The following is a 14,427-nucleotide window of genomic DNA, read 5'->3' on the forward strand; positions in this document are numbered from 1 at the left end:
TTTTTTTTTTTCTTCACACCTCCCGGCATCGCAGCGAGCATCCCCTGGCAGCGGCCCGGAAGGATGTGTGCTTGGCTCTCGCCCTAAGCAACCAGGTTTCCCTCCTCCAAATCTCCCTATTTTTGCTCCTTAAAATAAGAGCTATCCGAGGGTAAAAAATGTGGCTCCTCCTTGAGTTGCCCCAACCGTCAGGTGAAGCCAAAGCAAGCTGTGGGATGTGTCCATCCCAGCAGCTGGCGGTAGGCATTTTCCCTCCGTTTCTTTCTTATCCCCCCCCCAGCCCTCTTATCTCAGCTGTGTACAAACTGATATGGTACTTAGCAGGAAAGGGACTGGAAATTAAAATAACTTCGTTCACCAGAGGTTATCAGTTGGATATCTGTCATCATCAGTTTGTACAGAGAGTCATCGGCGGCTAAAGGCTGAACTAGAGCAGAGCCCGGCTCTCGGCAGCCGGCAGGCATGAGCCCTCCCGACAGAAACCGAGCCCAAACCTGCTGATGCGCGGTGCTGCCGTTCCTGGGGTAGGCACGGCTTTTCTTTCGGTCTTTCCAGGCAAGGTGAACGGGAGGTGAAGAATTTGCAGTGCTGGGGGTACGGCAAAACTCTGGCTGTAGCCATCCGGTTTGCCGGCGTGGGTGAACCGATTGTGACTTGGAAGTTTTATTAAGCGCGTTAATTTTTGTCGTATAGCGCGGCAGACGTTTGGTCGGAAAACAATCAATTTCTCGATAAACCGTTTCTCTATTAAATTGTACGATTAAAGGTTATACTTCTTTCTTGTCAGTTGTCTCTAAATAATATCCTTAAATAATATCGATCACCCTGTCAGGTTGAAGTGATTTCTTTTTATTTTAGGTGTATTTTAGTGGGTTCAATATTAAATAGAAAATAAGCTTTTGCAATCGTGGGCAGGGATTCGTTGTCTGCCAGAGCCCGGCTCGTTTTCCGATCCCAACTTGCAACGTAAAATATTTTCCCATGGTTTTTACCTGCAAATGTGCGACAAGAGCAGGAGAAGACGCGGGAATCGATGCCCACGCCACTGCTCCCCAGCTTGGGTGCTGCCACTGCAAATTTGTGTGCTGAAAAGCGCCGAGCTATCGGCTTTAAACCCTGCATTTCCTTTCAGTCATTTGGATACCTCTTTTCCATTTAAACCCGAGAGTATTTCAAACACGTGTAAGGGTGCATATAATGCGAGAAATAGCGTGAGGGTTTTTTCAAGCCAGCGGCACATGCCGGTACCCATGTAACCCCAGAGTGGGGAGTGGGAACCTGCCCGGGCCGGGGGGTGTCTGCCCGAAAGTTGATGGTGGCTGTGAAGAAGAACGGCCGCGCTGGCCAGGCGGGCGCCTCTTTCCCTGACTCCAAAGTGACCCGTGTTTTACACTTCAGGCGCCTTGGGTTTTTTTCTTTTTTTCTTTTTCCTTTTTTTTACTGCCGATTAGCCTGTTTACCTTATAGCCGGGTTACAAGTTTCATTTTATTTCCTCCGACAGATACGATAAGAAAACCCGGCTTAAACTGGGACCAGCGTGGGAAACCGTTTTCAGTCACCCCTTTCCTCTCCGTTTCGGATTTGCTCTCGAACCGCTCAGATATAGTCTTCGGTTCCTAACTTTTCATTACGTCACTCCTTTCCCAAATCCCACTCTTCTGACGTAACTTTCGCCCCGGAGCTCCGGGAGGTTCTCAGGTATCTCCTGCCCCGGGCCTGGGTTAGGCACCCGGGGGTGCATGTGTGGGAGCATTTTTGCGGCCGGGGGGATGCTCGCTGTGGGAAGACACCGCTGGGGAGGTGGTGCCAGCAAGGTAACCGTCGCTCCTGATCGCTGTGGCCAAAGAGGGAAGAAGGCAGATTGGGGAAAAAAAGAGAGTTTCGTATCCAATTAAGGCAAATTCCCTCGTGGGCACTTCAGCCTCCCAAAAAAGGGTTGGAGGACAGACATGTGCACGTGCAGAGCAGTTGCTCCTTCCCCCACTCCTGGGTCTCTGCAAACGTGATCCCTTTGCAGGGATGCACTAGGGAGGAGGGGCAGGCTCGGTCCGGCCGCATCTCCGCCGCCCCGGAGCAGCGGGCATCGCCCGCCGTGTCAGGCCGCGATGCTCCCGCGGTGCTGCGGCCGCGGGGGGCCGGCGGGTTCGGGTGTGAGGCGGTACGAGGGGTCACCTCGGTGACTATCGCAGGTTGGAGTGTGTTCTTTTCCGAGACGTGTTTATGTAACTTAATGTACTTTAGAAACTGCTGGGGAGTTTAGGCCGGGCTGATAAGCGCAGCGGTTATTACGGGCGACGTGCCGGCACCTCTCCGCCTCTCTTCTCCCCTTCGCTTATCCGCACTACTTAAAATATACTTTTATCAAGGCCACCCCACGATACGGAGTGTTTCCATCCCGCAGCCGCTGTGACATTGAAGCGGACTTATCGATCGGGGCACCGGCAGCGCTCAGGCGCGCCCAGGTCAGCGGGGAGCTGCCGGCCGGCCGCTCCGAGCAGGGCTCACGCTCCCGCCGCTGGCACCGCGGCTGAAGCCGGCGGGGCAATCCGCATCCGCCGGGAAAGAGGCATTTCAGAGGGATAGGGGCCTTTGACATCACCCATCACCTCCACCTCGGGCCGGGCGGGACAGCCCTATGGAGCTCAGGGTAGTGGTTAATCAAATTGACCTCCAAAGCAGCAGTGTACTGTACACAGCACAGCAAGGACGGGGGCGGGCATAGCGAACGTGCCCTTTGCAATAGATGTGTCCCGTGGGGAAGGGGAACACCCAAATTCTCAAGGGTGAGGAGGGATTCTTTTTACTTTCTCCGAAACTCCTAGCGAAGGGCTGCCAGGTGCTCACAGGCCGGGCTTGAGCTCCAGCCTTTTTTGCTGGACGCAGATAGCAGACTCCGGGCGCCGCGGCTGCCCCGGCCCTGGACAGGACACCCTGACCAGGCTCCGAGGATCATTGCCCGCTCCTGCCCGGTGGTTCGGCTCTCCCCTGGGTTGAAGCCGTGCCCAGCGGTGGGGAGTGGGGCAGAAGGTTATTCCCCACTGTAGTAAGCAGCCTCCCCGTCACTTGTGACCTTGTGCCGCGTGCTTTTGGGTGATTTCCACGGTGTCTTTCAACCCTTGACGCTCAAATAAGCATCAGGCAGCAGAGAGCCCACATGGACATTTATGCAATAGGTGCCCAAGCGTGTGGGTTTTGCGATTTGTTTTGGTTTTGGGTTGGTTTTTTTGTTGTTGTTGTTTTTGTTGTTGTTTGGGGGGGGCTGGGGGAGTTGTTGGTTTCTTTGTGTGTGTTGTTTTTTGGGTTTGTTTTGTTGTTGTTGGTTTTGGTTTTTTGTTGGGTTTTGTGTGTGTGTGTTGGTTTTGTTTTTTTTAATAATGATCTACAGCTTCTTTTTATTTGCCCGCCCTCCAGTATTCGAGGTCCGGCTGGTTAATGATTTCAACCTTTAAAAAAAAAAAAAAAGGAGAGAGATATTAAAATCAACAAAACGCGCGGAGGAGGCTCCTGTTGCTGCGTAACCTGACTCCTGGAGCCGGCGATCCGCAGTACCCGCACGCTGAGCCCCGCTGGGGCGCACAGGACGAAGGCGATGCCCTCCAGCTCTCGGGGTCGCTGGGAGGCAGACCCACGCAGCACCCTAAAAAACGTAGTTATGACTTAGATGCTTCTGTCCAATGGGCGCATATGCGCTTTGTCTCTTTCCAAACTCATACACGGGGACTTCGAAAATGAGTTAAGGATTAGTTGTACTGCTCCTCGGCAGTTTTAAAGGTTTTTAAGGGTCGGTGAGTAAAATGGTCTAATTGTGACTCTTTTATCAACGGGCACCTCCATGCCCTTACTACAAAGCATTGGGCCTGTGTTGCACTTATGCCTTGTGGTGAAGAATACTATATATATATATATATCTACACACACACACAATAATTGCAGCAACTGTAGAGATAAATCAAGTACCTCGACTCTGTGTGTGGATTGCCTTCTGGTGCCCCGGGTGAAAGAACCCGTTTCGAGACAAGGTCAGAAGGAAAGGCCCCCACCCTGTGTCCCACCGCCTCGCCGAGGGGACAGGGCAGCGGGAGGGTGGGAGCCGCCGCCCCCGCCGCCCGGGGCCGCGGGGTGGGAGCCCGGCGCGCTCCCCGGGCCGGAGCCATGGGGGACCCCTTGGATCACTGTCTTTTCCTGCCTGGGTGCTAGGGAAGGCTTTCAGGGCTCTCTTCTGCTGGATCTGACACGAAAAGCCCGGGGGAAAGTTTCTGGATGTTCTTGCTGTGAGAAGTTGTTGTGGGAGAGAGGGATACGGAGGGATGCAGAGCATGGCGGAGCCGCGCTTCTCCTCCCCAGCGCTTCAGCGCCGGGCTTCACTTCATCCTCCCCCGTTCCCTATCACGGATGTTAGGCGATCTCAAATCCGATCTGCAATCAGCTATCCTACCTCCACCCCTATTCCCGCAGCACAGGTTGCAGAGACTTCATTCTTTCTCACTTAAAAAACAAAACAAACAAACAAACAAACAAACAAAAACCCCAAAAAAACCCCAACCCCCCCCCAAAACCCCAAAAACAAAACCAACCAAACAAAAAACCCCCACACCCCACACAGGCAAAATCCACCGTCACCAGCTGCTCCCTGGACGGTTGTCGCCACTGCCGTGAAAGAAATATCGTTTTATGCATCGAAACCTGCCGTACAACACTCCCCTGCCTTAGTTGTCTTCTTACTTCTCTGCCCAGGAAATAAAATGAACAATCAGAACAGATAAAAATCTTCCAGTTAAATGTTTTCCACAGGACAAAATGAATGCGTCCTCCTGGAAGCATTTTTCGGGAGTAGTTCTGTTTCATGCGTGTCCATGCTGAGATCCGGCGGGGCCGCTCCGTTTCTCTTGGCATCGCGACAGACTCTCGCCTTTCTTTTTGAAACCGCTTTTCTCGCCATTTACCTGCCTGATGGAAATGTCTGAGACCTAGTGCCGAATAATAATAATAATAAAACTCCAAAAAACGACATTCGCAATCTTAGCTAAGCAAATCGCTTCCCTCCATCCGAACTAATAATGTTTTCACTAGTTGCTTTCGTCAGAAATGCCAAAATTTGAGGACTTTGTTCCTGCTTGGAATGAAAGTTGATTTTAAACGTTAAAACAATATCTTCCAGAGCGAGTCTGACCAGTTCTATAAATGGAAGCCCTACTGGATTGGAAAATCAAATCAAAACAACCACATCACAGAATCAGAGATTTCAGAGTTAGTAGATCGGGGTAATTAGATAGCCTATTAATAGCCTTGCTCCGCGCTGCTATCAAAAGTAAGTGGATGCCTGCTGCCTTCGGAAGGTATGCGTTAAGCATGCCACGGGAGGTAGCATGCAGACCGAGGAGATGAGGAGAGGTTTCCGACGAGACGTGTGGGGCCCCACCGACAGGCAAAATGGGTGTGCCCCCCTCGGCCTATCATCCCCGCAGACGCTGGCTCTGCCCTTCGTTTGATAGATGGAGGTGTCGAAGGGAGCCGCGGAGGCAGTCCCCGGCCGTGCGGGTCCCATCCCCATCGGCCCGAAGATAAGCGATGCTGCTAATTCACCTCCGGGGACGCTACGCCTTCCCTTTTGCCTTTCTTACCCTAGGTGTTAATGGCTTCGCGGACATAGCCTTCTATTTGCAGTTAAAAGTACAAATATATACGTTCGCCGTGGGAATACCGCAATTCCATTTCGTTCATGTAATCACTGGCAGTGTTTATCCATTTCGCTTAAGCCTCCAGGACCAAAGAGGGCGTGCAATTAAGTCGCACCTTTCGATTACTTTAGGAAAAGGTTGGTTTTGTGCAGCCGTTGTTGCTGCTCATGTTGAATTCATAATTCAATATTAAAGGACACCAGTATTTGCAAACAATAAAAAGAACAATTAAAAAGCCGATTGTCCCCAAACTGGGTGGTTATAATGTACTGTTCCCCTGCTGTTATTGACTGATTTTAAAAGGTCACAGATGACTGAATTTTAAGGAGTCAAACGACTTTCTTTTAATTCTAATTAGATGAGCAAGAAGTAGTGTAGTTTGATATACATAAGGCATTTTTCATGCTGTTATTTTTTGCATTTTTTGCATACAAACACTTTCTTAATTTATCTTTCTTAATGGACATAATAGTTTTAGTATTACAGATGGAACACCGTTACAAAGTAGATAGGTGTAATTCTGATGTTACTCGGGTTTGAGGGTTTTTTTTGGTGGGGGGTTGGGGTTTTTTGTATCCTTAATAAGGATAAAGACAGCAGCCTTTTTCTGAAGTAACAATCCTCAGAGTAAATCAGTGTGATGGCAGGCTGTAGAGCAACTACTATTTCCAAGGGGAAAAAAAAAAGGACCTGCTCACTTTCAGTAAATTCTAAAGATAACACCGTGCAACAGTATTACATGATAACTTCAGAGGGTTGTTGCTAACATCCTCTGCCTGTACTAACATCCACATCCATCATGGATGGTATGTGGATCATGCTTTTAGCATTTGCCAGTGACCATCAAACATAAGTTTAGCCACGCACAACTTTAATATTCACCTGTGAAATAATGCAAAAACAAAAAGAAAAAACCCAAAGAAACAACCCAGTGTTACTATAAATTCACATGTATTATTTGTTTTGCAGCAGTGCATTTGCATTGTGATGTTACTGCAGGCTGTTTTTGTTGATAGTGCATGTGAAACAGGGCTTACAAAGAAGCCCTGCTTCTGTGTCTCTGCTCATTTCTCCAGATACTAAAAATGTCTGAGGCTGCTCATTCAGCTGGAATTTGTCCCACGATGACTTAAGCATGAAGAGCCAGTGCCACAGACCTCCATGGAAATTCCTCTTGAAGCAATAAACCTTGCTAATGGATCCATTCTGAAGTTCACAACAAGAATTGCCACTTGGCCCTTCAAGTCATGGTTTTAACTTAACTAAGCTGGCTTTAAGCAGATTCTGTTAAAAACTCCAGATGCATATTTGGTCAGCTAATGCCAAGTTTTCTGCTGTCACAGCTCGGAAGCTGTTGGTCCCAAACAAACCCAATCAGCCCTAACTCAGCAGCTACCATAGTTCCTGTAATGAACTTAATAGTAAAGGTAATGTAGATGCTCTCTGTGATTTATGTCAGGCTCTGTCAGGTTTAACAGCACCTCTTTATGATGCAGATGTCATGCTGTTGCATGGACACTAAAGATGGCAGATCCAGCTCTGTGGCCAGTACACCCTTATAAACTTACATTGTGTTTGCTTCCGGGGGCCAGTGACCCCAGCAGAAAGGACAACAGTGAGCACTGACACCAGTGGCATCTCTTGGTGCCACAGATAAATCCAACAGAGGTGGGACTGTCAGAGCCTGGGAGTGCTGGGAGATGAAAACTTTTCCCTAGCTACTTTCGGCTTTCCTCCAAGCACCCCATATGTGACACCCTATGCAGTACCACTCCCCACAGATCTCCAGCTGGGCTGTAGTGACAATAGCTTTATGTAGCACTACTTAAAGTGTTTCATCTTCTATACTAAGCCAGACTATTTGCCTCCAAGAAAGCTCATATCAATCAAAATGTTTCATTTTATCCAAAATAAAGTTTTTGTGCTGTTTTTTGAATTATTTCACTCTTTAAAGAAAATCAACTTGGAATCAAATTAGCAACAAGGTTCATCTTGAGAAGGCAGACAAAGTGGTTTGCATTTTCCTCTCTCTTTCATTTTGGTAACAGGCTTACACCTGGGTAGGTAGGAAAGGTCTGTCATGCCTGAACCAGAAGCCAAGAACCTCAGCTCCTGATCCCTGCTTAGCTACCAGAAACTACAGCAAAACTTTTGTTTTCTGCTTGGACAGCAGGACATAGGGAAAGCAACAACCCCTGAACTGGCTGAAACTGCTGTCTGTACTCTGGGTTGAAAGTTTAAAACTTTTTTTTTCTGGAAAAGGTAGAGTCTAACATGAATAAGTTCCAAGATATTTCACTCATGGAACTGGAGAGGAGTATAATTCAGCCTAAAATGAGAATTAATGCTATACTCTTATTTTAGTTCTTACTACCTATGAGAACAGTTCCTACTCATCTCACAAACTCTATCTGTGATCTGAGCTGTTTTCAAATGAATTTGGTTTTGCTTTTGATAACTTCAACAGAATTGTTGAATGATGTTTCCTTTAGAAGGAGTTTACCAAAGAAATTAACCTAATTTCTGCTTGCAAGAAATGGAGAAAACATGTTTTTCTTGTGCCTGCTTGGAACTACATGTACCTCTGAGGTCCAGAAGGTGACATATCTTTCACAAGTGTTTCCTTTAATAAGTGTAGATAGGAGAAAGTAATGATTGTGACCTGTAGCTACTGGAAGGGTAAAAATATTCTATACTGAAATATGCTAACTGTAGCTCAGCATTTGGACTTGTGGAGCATGGAGCTGACTAGGTTGAGCCCATGGAGAGAACTGGAAAGCAAACAATTAAAGCTCAACTGGAAAAGGAAGCCCTATGAATTAACCAGGATTGGACCAAGTCAGCAGGACAAACCCTACAAGAGCTTGGCTGAATGCTGATGTGAGTATTTTTGGGTGAGTTCTTCACGTCGTCTGGGCCTTTTGGATCTAGCCAGCATTATTACAGTGAAAGTAGGATATGTTAAACATTTTGTTATGATTGAGGGTAGAATTGGAGAAAAATATTAAGTGGATGGGAAGGGGGAGAGTGATGGGGACAGTCCTATCCAGGGCTCTGTGACTGTAGCTAAGTGAACTGAAAAAATACAAGTTTGGATTCAGCAAGAGCTGCAGTAACAAGGGGGAGTGCCATTGCCCAGATGCAATACAAGGAGAGAAGGACCCACCATTGTCCTTGCTGCTTGGACAACTCAGTCCCTGCATCCCTGGACGGCAGCAGGGCCCAGGTGACAACACAGCCCCCAAATGTGCTCTTCCTCAACACAAGGAAGAAGTGCTGTCTTGGGTCCATGCCCCCAAAGCAGGCACAAAGCTATGGCCAACAAACCCATGGGGTTTCAGTGGCTCTGGTTGGCTCACAGGCTACCTTGGACCAATCCAACTCTTTGCATAAAAGCAGAATCCAGTACACCTAGAATTACACTTTACTAAGAGGAATAACAATGCATATCCTTTATGTTACTCAGGACTGTGATACTTCCCGTATCTGTCAGTCTGAATGTCAAAAATACGCTGTTTAACAGATTAAATTATTGTATCAGTCCTGTATTTGGAAGACAGAAACCTGCTGTGCAAAGCTCAAGAAGAAAATAAAATCTATTGATGAAGGACCAGACTCCTATGGAACTTTTGCTGGAGAAAGGCCTACAACAAGTTTACCTGTTTAATTAGAATGCAGTAAAATGCAATTTTCTTTACATCATTACACTCTAATGTCAACCTTAGAATCACAAATTCATTGAAAGCTGAGCAAAACAGTTCATCTGTGGTTACCTCTTGGTAATAAAAAACCCCACAAAAATAAGCTTTTAAGGAAATGTGTTAATAATTAAAAAAAAATTTAGTGTTCTAAATGAAGAGTACTGATGGTGCTAAAAAGGGCAGTGACTTAATTATTCTTGTTGATGTCAGTTATTCATTTGTGGGCCATCAAACTATAAACCAAGGTACTTTATTGACTGCAATATTCACTGGATATGAGCCATATTATTCAAGCAAAACAATGCACTGCAAAAACAATACAGAGAAGAGGTAATTTGTACAGAGTTCATGAGACAATTATATCATCTAAATACAAAACTGAGTCACTATGCCCTTGGTTCTCTTTATTAAAAGAGAATTGAAGGATATACTAAACATACTCAGACCCTAGTAATTTCAATTTGAATCCTGCCCATACACCCAAGCACCCAGAGACTGGTGTGATCCAGCACATGGATCATGAGTCCCAAAGAAGGATGCATTGGTGTGGGACTCAGGATACTACTTCATTTTCCTGTGTGCTGGAAGTTAAACTACTGCCCCATTTTCCTGAGAAGAGCTTTGAAACTCACTCAATATCATAGAAAAACATGAAAACACACACACAAAAAAGTACTTATTTTAAAAGAGGACAGCAGTGTGAAAGCTGTCTATATTTTACAGGCTTCAATGGTGCAGAAGCATTTGGATGCAAGTAGATGTGTTTCCTGTTCAAACAGAAGCGAATCACTGAGATGCCTGAACATAAGAGATAACCAAGGCTTTGCACATATTACTTACTTGTTCACAGAGAAGCTCATCAAAGCACAGAAATGACCAAGGCCAAAACAAAAGTAAGTTGCTGAATTATTCTGTGAATTTCCAGATTGTAGCTACACTGCAACATTTTGAACCCTTTTCAGATGTTTTTCCTTAAACTTTTAATGCTGTTTAAGGAACATATAAGTATTTCATTTCTTGATCATGTAATGAACTTTATTAAATAAAACATTTTTTAAATCTCTTCTGATGTTTTTTATGCTCAGTTTACTGTGCATTTTGAATAGACTTTAATGGGTGACATCTAACCATACTATAACAAATTGTGGAGGAGGCTAGTATTCAGAATGATTATAAGGGGTATTTGTTTATAAAACAGGAAAAAACCTCAGTGTCTCTTTATTTGTTTTTGTTAGTAGTAATGCTGGCTTGCATACAATAATTTTTAAAATGAATGCTAAGACAATCTAGGAGACAGAATAGCAAATGGAGAGCCTGGGATACCCGAGTCTGGTTTTGTACCAGGCAGGGAAGACATAATTCTGCATATTGGAAGGTACAATTCTATAGCACATTGGCCTTGATGCAATCCTTGCTTAAAAAAATCTTCTCCCTCTGCCAGGAAGGAATCTTCTGCCTGGAGGAGTCACTCCAGTGCCAGCCAGTGCAGCAATCCACTGTCTTCTCCCAGTTGTGTTAATGAAATTCCTTATGAGCCCACACTGGAAGAAAGACCATTGAAATTATTACAATCAAAAATAGCTCTCCCTCTTTTCCTCCCACAAAGAGTTTATTTTTAACTTCCATCACCTCAGTGTGCTGATTTTAGCACTGCTGTACACACAGTTGTTTTGGCATGACTGAGGAGGTGACAAACTGCAGGCCGGAGGTGGAAACAAACATCTGGGGCAGGAGCTGGTTGCAGCAGCTTAGCTGCCAAAGGCAGTGTATCATGGGACTATGGTATGATGGTTCACACTATGAACTTAAACTTTGCCTTTCCTGTCTGTTTTCATAGCCATAAGGCATCTCTGCTCCAAATTCCTAGTGCAGAAGTGCTGGACCAGTGTTACTTTCCTACCCCAGCCTGGTTCATTTACATTAGTGATTTGCAGTCATGTGAGCTATATCACTGGAAAACACAGTGCAAGTGAAGCCTCAGCTGACTCATGAGGCTTAAAGACGTTTACATGGCTAACTTTCAGTCAGGAGAAGGCTTAAATGGACAGGGTTAGGAGCAGGCATATGGTCAGTGACAATGCCTTGGACACAGGACAGAAACCACCTAGGCTCACAGCTTTAAATGTTTTGCTTACATGCAAAGGATCAAGCTGCCTATGTGACTCAGGACTGAGTAAGAAGTTCTGCCAGGTCATTTTGGATTCTTCCATCTTTTCTTAAAGCACAGGCCATGAGTCACTTGCCAAAATCTTCTTTCTTATCTCTCCAACTTCCTGACGTTTTATGGACCTCAGGCTATGGCGGCCCTTTGACTTCTTCAGTCCCCTGCCTGTGCTTTTTGTCTTTTGAGGACTTGAAAGCTACAGCCCAATTTGAATTTTTGTTAACACCTGTGTAAGCACTTGGGTGAACTTGCATAGCCTTTAAGCATAGGGAAAGTCAGATAATATCTAATCTTATACCCATTAGGGTAAAAGTGTGTCCCTAGCACAATAGTTATTTACCAATGCATTGTAGAGCAGACAAAACGGTGCATCACATAACCCATCCTACAGTTTCCTATATTAAAACCAATTATCTGACTGGTTCACATGTGACAGCATCACAGCATGATATCGTCTAGAATCCACTGAAGTCAATGGAAGAAACACCAATTCAAGTGAGTTTGGAGATCTCCTTTAATGCCTCAGGTAACCTACCTTACATACACATCACAGTCTGGCTTTTGAGCCTCCACCATGTTCATAAGCCTTTATTTTTCCTGCCAGTCTTGACCTAGACTGGGAAACTGGATGATTTTGTTAATCATGATGACTGGCACTTCTGGCAGATTTAAGACTTCAGTGTCAAACTTTTCAGTAAGAAGACCTTGTTTGCCTGCACAAGCACATGACTTCTCTTCTGCTCCATGTGCACTGTTCCAGTCCTCCCTGAGGTTTGCAGACCTTCTTGTAATGCAAATAAATTTAAAATAATATAACATTGCCATGGCTCTAAAGGAGCACTTCCATGGCACTCTACTGTATCCTCATGTCATAAACAAAATGCCAAATTAAAAGTCAACCTTGAAAATCATCTAGCTCACAAAAGCATGATTTTGTGATGGAATGGAGTAGCCCAAGCTTGGCTGGACTACAAAGACCTCCAATCCTTTAAGAACTCAATAGAGCTTTAGTCCATTGTCTACAGAATTAGCCTTGGAACTATTTCTTCAAAGGGTCTCACTGATTTCAGGGACTTTACCTGCACTGGAGTATTTTTCTGTTTATCTGTTAACCTCCTTCATGCCTTTTCTGTCCTCACTTCACAGAGGTAAAGCACCAAACAACCTGCATGGAATATACAGAATCTACACACTCTGGAGAGCGTGATATATGGCATGCAAAAAAAATTTTAAAAAACAATGTATTTTCCTAGAAATCCTTACATATCCATCAAGCTGCAAGTTATTTCAGAGAATACTGATGCTACTCGTAAAAAGCCATTACCAAAGTCAGCCAAAATTCCAAGAAAAAAAAACCAGAAGGGCAGGCAGACAACTAATCCATTTTGGAGCTGTCAGGTTGTGACCTGCGGTATGTTTTCACAGGAAAGGCAAAAATGAGGTTCTTTCCCAAATGAAGAACAACATGGTGATTTAAATAAGGAAGGATAAATGACAAACATACAGTTCTGCCTGCACAGAAAACATTCCCAAGAAGAGGACTGATCCGACATGTCAGTGTTGAATCAGAGCTCCCACTCCTGAGCTCCCTTTCCCGGCTGCAGCTTGTGTAAAAGACTATAAGGAAGGAAAACCCATGGAATAATGAAGATGAATGCAATAAATATACCTGAGCCTGTCTACTTGTTCTAGTTGTTAGTGCCACTAGAGAAACCCTGCAGGGCTTTAAGCAGTTCTTAGTGATGAAGATTTATGAAGCCCTTTTAAAAACTTCATTAAGGGGTCAGAGAGATTTAAGTGGCTTTGCAAGCTCCACGCTAAGCTGAGAGAATCTCTTTGCAGAAACTCAGCCAAAGGCAGCAAGGGCAGAGCTGGCTTGCAAGGGCTCTTCACACACTCTGGCCTGGGAGGAACAATGATGGGTACCCTATGTATCTGGGCAGTACAGCATAATGCTGAAGCCCCAAGCAGGGTTGTGGCAACTAAGATGGTTAAAGGAAGCTGCTTAGAGAAAGTATTTCCTCTGAACAGTGTTAAGGCCAGCATACTCTGGTAAGCAAGCCAAGTCTGCATACACTGCTAGCATAACTTTCTTCTTCCAGTTTCCCTTAGTTTGTCCAAAATGTGGTAAAACATTTTTTTTGTAATTCAGACGTGTTTTCCTCCGTCTGATGTCAAGTGCTGCCCAAACCTCATAAAATCATTGCCCAGAAACATGCCTTCCCTACTGATGCCTCCAAGTAGTTGTTTAGGACTATGATTATTTAGATATAAATAGCAGTGCTCATTAATCTAGCAATCACTCCCAGCTACGAAAATGCAAATTGGATTGACTTGTTTGTGTTTTCAAGAGGGAGAAGGTGGTGGTGGTAGGTGGGAAGGGGAATGTTCCCCAGGTGCTGCTGTTTATCACCTTTTTGTCTCACTGTGAGCCAGGGAATGTTTCATCTGCACCCTGCAGAGCTTTGCTGGGCTCTGTTCCACCACCACTGAGGTGGGTGTGCATCACGCGCATCTTGTAAAAGTGGTTCTTGGACTGACAGATTGGGTCAACCCTATAAAAAAAAATTCTGGACTTTTTTTTCTATAGGTATGCAGTGGAAAAAGCTCTGGTAGCTGGCAGAGCCAGCAAACATTGACAGAGCAAGAGATGAAAGCTGCTTTGGTAGCTTCACAGGTAAAACTACTATTCCCTTTGTCTTACTGAAGCTGCTGGGCCAGCAGGAAGCAGCCATGATGGAGCAGACCTCATGAGCTGTCACAAAATTTGGTATAACCAAAGCAGCAAATCTCCAGAAGCTGTGTTTCAGCTTGACTGCCCACCTGAAGTGAACACCCTTTGCTAGATGGCTTATAACCCAATATACTGTGCTTCAGATGGAG

The 14,427-nt window shown here is 45.3% G+C and overlaps 1 long non-coding RNA gene across 1 annotated transcript; it reads left to right on the forward strand.

Moving 5' to 3' along the window:
• Positions 1 to 387: 387 nt before the first annotated feature.
• On the forward strand, positions 388 to 13,196 carry LOC108640353. Its single transcript, XR_003915744.1, has 3 exons — positions 388 to 524; positions 10,104 to 10,273; positions 12,691 to 13,196. It is a non-coding gene; the product is annotated as an uncharacterized LOC108640353 (long non-coding RNA).
• The last annotated feature ends 1,231 nt before the right edge of the window (positions 13,197 to 14,427 follow it).

The sequence above is a fragment of the Manacus vitellinus genome, unplaced genomic scaffold, assembly GCF_001715985.3.
Source record: "Manacus vitellinus isolate BGI_N305 unplaced genomic scaffold, ASM171598v3 scaffold_1_pilon, whole genome shotgun sequence".
NCBI lineage: Eukaryota > Metazoa > Chordata > Aves > Passeriformes > Pipridae > Manacus > Manacus vitellinus.